Genomic DNA, 10,630 nt, shown 5'->3' on the forward strand with positions numbered 1-10,630 from the left:
GGAGCATTAACAGTCTTCTATTTAATTCTAAGTTTATTTTTCCCTTCACAGAATTACACTCAGTTTTGCTGGGTAAGTTATTCTTGGTTGTAGACCTATATCTGTTGCCTTTGCAATATCACACTCTATGGTATCTGTTCCTTTATAAGATGGTAGCTGCTAAATCTTGTGTGGTACTGACTCTGATTTTTCAGTGCTTAAATTCTCTTTCTGGGTGCCTGTGGTATGAAATACAACATTCCAGACAGCAAAGGGTCTAGGCTTACAACCTACCAGCAAAAGTGAATATAACCCAAAAGGGGAGAAATAGATCTTTAATGAAATAGAGGATTCCAAGCATTCCTGATGAAAAGATCAGAACTGAGTAGAAAATTTGAAATACACAGAACTGAAGAGAAGCGTAAGAAGGAAAACATGAGTGAGCAGCCATAGAAGACTAAACAAGGGTAAACTGTTTACATTCTTACATGGGGAGATGATACAAGAATTTTATCATCATTAGGGATCTCAGACCCCGGGATTCAAGGAGTCTAATTAGACAGATGCCCTGGGTGTGATTCTATTACATTTGGATGATCTCCAAAGAGGAACAGAAGGATAAAGAACGGGAATGCATTAAGAGAGAAGGGAAGGATGAGGAAGAACGGAGAAAATTATCTTACCAGGATGTGAGCTGTGCAGTCCTTAAAAAAGGCTGTTCATATAGCCAAGGGGCTGCCAAATCCCACTTCAGTCCAATGAGGAGATAATCCTATGTTCTGGGCCACCTGTGCACAAGTTTGTGACTACAGTTCCCAGTGTAACCACATCTGCTGCTTCATCACATGCCTGTTGTCACAGGACTCTGAGGTAGGTAAAAATGGTAAAATGATATAGGTGACATTTTTTGACTCATGCATAAATTGAATTTAAGTGAGGCACAGTTGCACAAAACTATCAGCCTCATTCTGTCTTGCAGAGTCATACAAGACAACTGGCAGTGGTTCTTCTATGTCTAACCAAGCTCTAAGTGTTCCACAGTACCTGCTTCCACTGCCTTCATAGCCTTTGGAACAAATTGTTCTCATCTGTCCATTCTGCCAGGGGAAGTCTTCACATGCTTGGGATAGATACCCCTCTAACTCACCAACAGGCTTGGCTACCATCAATCTGGTTTAGCCTGAAATAGTTTACCAGTATGTGGCTCTGTTGCATGCTACAACTTCTTGGAGTCATAGGTGAGAGTTGGGTGGCTGGTGGACACCAAAGATGGAAAACATCCCTAAAAAAACATCTTCCCTGAATACCTGTACACCCCAACAGAAGCAGTAGTCAGAAGGAAAAGAGACTCTTAAAGAAAGGATGGGAAAAAGAGAAGGAAAAGTATAAGAGAATAGGATAGAGGAAAATATACAATTAGTCATTATCATTGTGACTGTGAATGGGATGCACTTAGTCATAAAACACAAGAGAAGAACAAATTGGATTAGAAACCGGAATCCAACAATATGTTATTTACAAGAAACACACTTGAAAAAGAAAGATACATCCAGAGTTAAAATAAGAGGATGGCACAGAATGTATTATGTTTCAGGATAAAAGATCATGATCTCAGAAAAAGCAAAAACAAAAATAAACCTAATTAAAAGAGATGCACAGAGAAACTACATTTTGCTAAAAAGGTAACAAAGACAATGAATTAATGCCAGTACTAAACATATAAGCCCCAAATGGCATAGGATCTAAATTTTTTAAATTAAATGTTGCAAGAAGAAATAGGCAATAAAAGTATAAATAGCAGATGACATCAATTTACTCCCTCTCAGATCTAGATAAATCTAACTATAAAATAAACAAGAAGGAAATTAAAGAGATGAATAGATTTTTAGAAAAGATAGACCCATGGAGAATACTAAATAGGAAAACAAAAGAGTATTTGTCAGCTGTACATATCACCTTCACAAAAAGGTGACCATGTATTAGGGCATAAAACCTAAAACAAATGCAGGAAAGTGGAAATATTAAGTGCATCTTTTACTAACCATAATGCAATAAAAATTATATTAAAAGGGGGGCTTTGAAGTAAAGATTAAATATTAATTAGAAACCAAATTACTTAAAATGTAGAGGTCAAAGAACAAATCATATAAACAATCATTAATGTCATTAAAGATAATGAACAATATACTAAAATATGTAGTATACAGCCAAAGCAGTACTTAAGAGAAAATTTATATCTAAATACTTACATCAATAAAAGAAAGAACAGATCAATGAATCAGGCACATAACTAAAAACCCTAGAAAAACAACAAATTAAATATACTCAATTAAATACCAAAATTCAAAAAATCAAAGGAGAGATTAACAAAATTGAAAATGTAAAACCCATTGAACTAATAAAACTTGGAGCTGTTTTTTTAAACAAATAGAATACCCAAGTCATTAGCTAATTTGATTTTTAAGAAGAAGAAAATCAAATTGCCAATATCAAGAAGGAAAAAGGTGAATTCACAACTAAGGAAGAAGAAATAAAGGCATTTATTAGAAACTTTCTCATGAAATTATATGCCAATAAAACTGACAATATGAATGAAATAGATAAAGGTTTACAAAAATATAAATTGACCAGATTAACAAAGCAGAAAACAGAATACTTAAATAACATGTTGTAGAAAACAAAACTGAGGATGGCGGCTGGTAAGCAGGGGATAGTGTGAGCTCCCTACGGAGACCCTCCAAAAACTTATAAAAAATGGCTCTGAACCAATTCTAGAATGGCAGAACCCACAAAACAGCAGAGGGAAGCAGGGCTCCAGCCCAGGACAGCCTGGATGGTCTCTGGGTGAGGTCTATCCCACACGGAGCTCGGAGCTGGGAGCTGGGTGCTGGGAACGGAGTGGAGCAGAGCCCAGCCTGAGCAGCGTGGACCATCCAGACCAGAAGCCGGGCGGAGGGGGCCCTAGCGCCCTGATTCAGTGAGCTGCGGCAGTTACGAGACTTCTCAACCCACAAACACCAAAGACTGCGGAGAAGGTTAGTGGGAAAAGCTGCGGGAGTGGAAGGAGTTCAAGGAGTTCGTGGTTCGGCTTCCAGCCCCGGGGGGCAGCGGAGGTGGGGCAGCTACAGCTGTTGTTACTTCCGGCTCCAGGCCCACCTGGTGGGAGGAATTAAGTGGCGGATCAGAGCAGGGGTGCACAGCCTGCCGAAGATCTAAGCCCAGTTCGGGTTGGGGTTCTTGGGGAAGGAGCAGTGCTGGTGTGGCAGAGCTGGCACCTCCCCCCCAAACATGGAACATAGAACTCTGTAATCTACAAGCAGTCGTACCCCACTGAAAAACTCAAGGGTCAAGTTAGTTGGCTGGGAATATGGCCAGGCAGCGAAAACGCACCCAGGTTCAGTCTCAGACTTTGCATTCTTTCTTTGCTGACAAAGAAGACCAAAACATACAGACAGAAGAAATTAATAAAGTCAAAGAGCCTACAACAGAAACCTCCAAGAAAAACAGGAACTGGTCCCATGCCATGGAAGAACTCAAAAAGGAGTTGGAAAAGCAAGTTAGAGAAGTAGAGGAAAAATTGGGAAGAGAAATGAGAAGGATGCGAGAAAACCATGAAAAACAAGTCAATGACTTGCTAAAGGAGACCCAAAAAAATACTGAAAAATACACTGAAGAAAACAACACCTTAAAAAACAGACTAACTCAAATGGCAAAAGAGCTCCAAAAAGCCAATGAGGAGAAGAATGCCTTGAAAGGCAGAATTAGCCAAATGGAAAAGGAGGTCCAAAAGACCACTGAAGAAAATACTACTTTAAAAATTAGATTGGAGCAAGTGGAAGCTAGTGACTTTATGAGAAATCAGGATATTATAAAACAGAACCAAAGGAATGAAAAAATGGAAGACAATGTGAAATATCTCCTTGGAAAAACCACTGACCTGGAAAATAGATCCAGGAGAGATAATTTAAAAATTATTGGACTATCTGAAAGCCATGATCAAAAAAAGAGCCTAGATACCATCTTTCAAGAAATTATCAAGGAGAACTGCCCTGACATTCTAGAGCCACAGGGCAAAATAGAAATTGAAAGAATCCATCGATCACCTCCTCAAATAGATCCCAAAAAGAAATCTAGGAATATTGTCGCCAAATTCCAGAGCTCCCAGATCAAGGAGAAAATCCTGCAAGCAGCCAGAAAGAAACAATTTGAGTATTGTGGAAACCCAATCAGAATAACCCAAGATCTGGCAGCTTCTACATTAAGAGATCGAAGGGCTTGGAATGCGATATTCCGGAGGTCAATGGAGCTAGGATTAAAAGCTAGAATCACCTACCCAGCAAAACTGAGTATCATGTTCCAAGGCAAAATATGGATTTTCAATAAAATAGAGGACTTTCAAGCTTTCTCAGTGAAAAGACCAGAACTGAATAGAAAATTTGACTTTCAAACACAAGAATGAAGAGAAGCATGAAAAAGTAATCAAGAAACGGAAATTGCAAGGGACTTACTAAAGTTGAACTGTTTTGTTTACATTCCTACATGGAAAGATGATGCGTATGATTCATGAGACCTCAGTATTAGGGTAGTTGAAGGGAATATGCATATATATATGTTTATGTATATATATAAGTGAATGTGTATGTATGTATCTATGTGTATATGTATGCATGTGTATGTAGGTATATATGTGTGTTTTTATATATGTATATACATATATATATATATGTAAAAGAGAGAGAACAGACACAGGGTGAGTTGAAGATGAAGGGAAGATATGTAAAAGAAATAAAATCAAATTAAGGGATGAGAGAGCAACATACTGAGAGAGGGAGATAGGGAGAGATAGAATGGGGTGGATTATCTCTCATAAAGGTGGCAAGAGGAAGCAGTCCTGTGGGAGGAGGGGAGAGGGCAGGTGAGGGGGAAATGAGTGAACCTTGCTCTCATCAGATTTGGCCTGAGGAGGGAATACCATACATACTCAGTTGGGTATCTTACCCCACAGGAAAGAAGAGGGAGGAAGATAAAAAAAAATAAAAGGGGGGAGATGATGGAGGGGAGGGCAGATGGGGGTGGAGGTAATCAAAACAAACACTTTGGAAAGGGGACAGGGTCAAGGGAGAAAATTCAATAAAGCGGGATGGGTTGGGAAGGAGCAAAATGTAGTTAGCCTTTCACAACATGAGTATTGTGGAAGGGTTATACATAATGATACATGCGTGGCCTAGGTTGAAGTGCTTGACTTCTTAGGGAGGGTGGGTGGGAAAGGAAGAGGGGAGAGAAATTGGAACTCAAAGTTTTAAAAATATATGTTCAAAAACAACAAAAAAAAGTTTTTGCATGCAACTAAAAAATAAGATACACAGGCAATGGGGCGTAGAAATTTATCTTGCCCTACAAGAAAGGAAGGGAAAAGGGGATGAGAGGGGAGGGGGGTGATAGAGGGGAGGGCTGACTGGGGAACAGGGCAACCAGAATATATGCCATCTTGGAGTGGGGGGGAGGGTAGAAATGGGGAGAAAATTTGTAATTCAAACTGTTGTGAAAATCAATGCTGAAAACTAAATATGTTTAAATAAATAAATTTAAATTAAAAAAAATTTAAAAAAAATAAAAATACAAAAAAAAAATAAAGTGAGTAAAGACTTGGGTCAGGAAAAACATCCAGCAGGCTCCTGCAATAGTCTATGCGTGCTTTTATGGAGTCTCATCTATACCAGTAGGTGTCAAATTTAGTGTCAAAAAGGAAAAGGAAGCCTATGCTCCATAACATAACCTATGTTTTGGAGGTAGAAACTAAAGAAATTGGTGACAATTTGGTTATGGGGAGCTAGAATGAGATGCTAAGGATAACACCTAGATCACAATACTGGGTGATTAAGACAATGGTGATACCCTCTGGACAGAGGTGGAGAACCTGCAGCCTTGTGGCAGCGTTTGGCCCTCTGGATCCTCAGGTGCGGTTCTTTGACTGAGTCCAAACTTCATGGAACAAATTTGGATTCGGTCGAGGGGCCGCACTTGAGGACCTGGAGGGCCACATGTGGCCTCGGGGCTGCAGGTTCCCCACACCTGCTCTAGAATAACAGGTAAATTAGGAAAATGAAAAGTTTTGGGGGAAGGATAATTAGTTCATTTTGGGACATTCTGAGTGTAAGATGTCTTTGAGACATCCAGTATAAAATTTTTAAAAAGCGGTTGTATATCTGCCAAATAATTTCAGATATATGCTAAGCACAATATTCTGGTTTCATATCAAGAGAAATTGAATTGTAAAATGCATTTATGTACTGTTCAATTATTAGTGTTAATAAAATGGATCATTTTCATAAAAAAAAAGAAAACAAAACAAAACTGAACAAGCCATAAACAAACTCTCAAAGAAAATAAACCCAGGACCAGATAGATTATAAGTGAATTCTACCAAACATTTAAAGAACAATTTATTCCAATACAACATAAAGTATCTGAAAAAATTGGTACAGAAGGAGTCCCACCAAATTCCTTCTATGACACAAATACGATCTTGATAACTAAAACAGGCAGAGTCAAAACAGAAATAAAGCTATATACCAATTTTCCTAATGAATATTAAAGCAAGGATTTTAAATAAAATATGAACAAGGAGATTACAGCAATATATAACAAAGATCATTCAAATATTATAATTTCAATAGATGCAGAAAAAGTTTTTGAGAAAATACAACACCCATTCCTATCAAAAATACTTTTTTAAATCATAGGAAGAAATGGAGCTCTTCTCAAAATGATAAGTAGGATCTATCTAAAACCAAAAGCCATGATTATATGTAATGAGAATAAGGTAGAAGCCTTTCCAATACGATTAGGACTAAAGTAAGGATATCCATTATCGCCATTATAACTCAATATTGTAGCAGCTATAGCAATAAAATAAGAAAAAGAAATTAAAAGACTAAACATAGGCAAAGAGGAAACAAAACTATTGCTTTTTTAAAAAATTTATTTATTTAACATATTTAGTTTTCAGCATTGATTTTCACAAGGGTTTGAATTACAAATTTTCTCCCCATTTCTACCCTCCCCCACACTCCAAGATGACGTATATTCTGGTTGCCCTGTTCCCCAGTCAGCCTTCCCTTCTGTCCCCCCACTCCCCTCCCATCCCCTTTCCCCTTCCTTTCTTGTAGGTCAAGATAAATTTCTACGAAAACTATTGCTTTTTACAAATGATATGATGGCTTCCTTAGAGGACTAATTGCAACAATTAACAACTTCATCAAAGTTGCAGAATATAAAATAAACCCCCACAGATCATCTACATTTCTAGATATCACCAAAAAAATTCAATAGGAAGAGATAGAAAGAGAAATTCCATTTTAAATAACTACAGAGACTGTATAAAATACTTGGGAGTCTATCTGCCAAGACACAAATAGAAACTATATCAATGCAATTACAAAATACTCTTTACAAGAATAAAGGCAGATCTAAATAGAGAAATAGTAATTGCTTATGGGTAGGTTGAGTTAATATAATAAAAATAACAAAACTGCCTGAATTAACTTACGCATTCAGTGCCATGTCAATCAGACTACCAAAGGACTACTTTATAGAGCTGGAAAAAAATGATAATAAAGTTCATCAGGAGAAACAAGAGGTCAAGAATATCAAGGGAATAAATGGAAAAAAATTTGAGAAGGTAGCCCAGCAGTTCCTGATCTCAAACTATACCACAAATCTGTAATTCTCAAAACAATTGGTACTGCATGAAAAATAGAGAGGTTTATCAGTATAATAGAGTAGGTACACAATATATAGAAGAAACTCAGCACATTGACCTAGTGTCTGATAAATTCAAAGATCCTAGGTATTGGGGCAAGAATTCAGTATTTGACAAAAACTACTGGGAAAACATGAATGCAGTTTGGCAAAAAGTAGGTATAGACCAACACCTCACACCGAATATCAAGCTGGGCTCCAAATGAATATATGATTTAGACATGACATCATAAGCAAATTAGAGGAACATAGAAGAAACCTCCTGGCAGATCTATATATGGATAAGGGAAGCATTCACAACCAAAGAAGAAATAGAAAGGTTCATAGCAGATAAAGTGAACAATTTTGAGCATATAAAATTTAAGTTTGTGCACAAATAAAACCAATGCAGCTAAAATTAGAAGAAAAGCAGGAAACTAAGAAGAAATCTTTAGAGAAAATTTCTCTGATGAAGGTCTTACTTTTTTATTATTAGTTAATTTATTTTTAGTTTTCAACATTCACTTCCTGAAGTTTTAAATTTTCTCCCCCTCCCTCCTCTCTCCTTCCCCAAGACAGCCTGCAATCTGATATGGGCTCGAATACATTCCTATTAAACACATTTTCACATTAGTCATATTGTAAAAAAGAATCATAATGAATGGGAGAAACCATGAGAAAGAAAAAACAAAACAAAACAAAAAATAGTCTGCTTCGCTCTACAATCAGATTCCATGGTTCTTTCTCTGGATGTGGATGGCATTTTCCATCATGAGTCCTTTGGAATTGTTTTAGGTCTGAAGGTCTTACTTCTAAGATATACAGGGAACTGGAAGATGTTCTCTCTTTGGCCCATTCACTAACAGAACGAAGACCTTTCTAAGCCACCAGACCATAGACATCCCAGAAAATGCTGACATCTCTCTTAAGGGTCACACAGTTATTGTGAAGGGGCCCAGAGGAATCCTCCATAGGGATTTCAACCATATCAATGTTGAGCTCAGTCTCCTTGGAAAGAAAAAAAATTGCTCTGGGTGGACAAGTGGTGGGGAAATCGAAAAGAACTTGTAACCATGCACACAATCTATAGTCATGTACAAAACATGATCAAAGGCATTACTCTGGGTTTTCGTTACATGATGAGGTCTATGTATGCTCACTTCCCCCATCAATGTTGTTATTCAAGAGAATGGCTCACTTGTTGAAATCAGAAATTTCTTAGGTGAAAAATATATCTGAAGAATGCACATGAGCCCAGGTGTTGCTTGTGCTGTTTTTCAAGCCCCACCCCCCAAATGAGTTAATTCTTGAAGGAAATGATATTGAACTTGTTTCAAGCTCAGCTGCCCTGATCCAACAGGCCACCACAGTCAAAAACAAGGATATCAGAAAATTTTTGGATGGCATCTGTTTCTGAGAAAGGCGCAGTGCAACAAGCTGATGAATAAGTTGGAAAAAATGCTATAGGCCGTGTATTGAGGAGTCAACACTTACTCAGATGTCAAAAAAAAATACTTTTTGCCAAAAAAAAAAAGATACACAGGGAACTGAGTCAAGAATCATTTCTCAATTAATAAGTTGTCAAAAGACATAAACAGGCAGTTTTCAGAGGAAGAAATTCAAGCTATCAATGGCCATATGAAAAGGTGCTCTAAATCACTATTAGAGAAATGCAAACCGAAACAGCTCTGAGGTACCACTTCATAACCACCAGATTGGCTAAGTCAACCAAAGCAATGAAAATGACAAATGCTGGAGAGATAGTGGGAAAACAGGTACTTTTTATGCACTGTTGGTGGAGCAGTGAACTAATCCAACCATTCTGGAAAGCAATTTGAAGTATACCCCCAAATGTATTAAACTCTCCATACTCTTTGACTTAGCAATACCACTACTAGGGGTGCGTGAGGTGTTCAATGAAGACTAGCATCTCTGCTACAAGCGCTTGCTGAGCCCTGTTCATGGCTGCTCATTGACTTTTCATATCCACCTCTACCCAACTCTCACTTGTGGCTCCAAGAAGCTGTAGCATGCACGACGTCCACACCCCAGTAAAATCATCTCAGCAGATAGGCTAAACCAGATTAAGGGTAACTGACAGGCCTTAAACCTGCTGGTGAGTTAGGGGGCTATCTACCCAAGCATGTGAAGACTTCCCCTGGTAGAATGGGTAGATGAGAACAATTTGTTTCAATGGCCAGCAAGGCAGCTGACTGTGGAGTGCTTAGAACTTGGTCAGATGTCGAAGATGCCAAGGTCATCCACTGCATCCTGGGCCATCACCAGTCATCCTAACTTTTGTCCTGCCACTGGACTTCTGTGACCTTGAAAGAGAGAGGCTAATGACTGTGCAACTCTGCCTCACTTAAACCCAATTTATGCTCCAGTCAAGACATCACCCTGTGATGTCATTGGTCCTCTTTGAAATGAATGGCATACAACACCACTATTATGCTCAAAGAAATTTAAAAAACCAAAGAGACCAAAAAAAGAGGAAAAGGAACCACATGTACAAAAAATATTGATAACAGCTCTTTTTGTGGCAGCAAAGAATTGGAAGCCAAGGGGATGCCCATCAATTGGTTAATGGCAGAACAAGTTATATGACTGTTATGGAATACTACTGTGCTGTAGGAAATGAAGCAGGGGAAGGTTTCAGAAAAACCCGGGACAACTTGTATGAGCTGATGTAGAATGAAGTAAGCAGAATCAGAACAATTTATATGATAACAACAATACTGTAAAGACAATCAACTCTGTTCATTACATCCTAGAAAGACTTAGAAACTCTGGTCAACAAAACAACCAACCATAATTCTAAAGGATTCATGAAGAAATATGGTATCATAGAGCAAATCAAAGTGTATTTTCTTTTCCTTTTTTCTTCTATTTCCTTCTTTCTGGAATGTGG

At 38.0% G+C, this 10,630-nt stretch overlaps 1 pseudogene; it reads left to right on the forward strand.

The window, feature by feature from the left end:
- Positions 1-5,864: 5,864 nt before the first annotated feature.
- Positions 5,865-9,167, forward strand: LOC118836218 (annotated as a pseudogene).
- The last annotated feature ends 1,463 nt before the right edge of the window (positions 9,168-10,630 follow it).

Source organism: Trichosurus vulpecula, chromosome 1 (assembly GCF_011100635.1).
Source record: "Trichosurus vulpecula isolate mTriVul1 chromosome 1, mTriVul1.pri, whole genome shotgun sequence".
NCBI lineage: Eukaryota > Metazoa > Chordata > Mammalia > Diprotodontia > Phalangeridae > Trichosurus > Trichosurus vulpecula.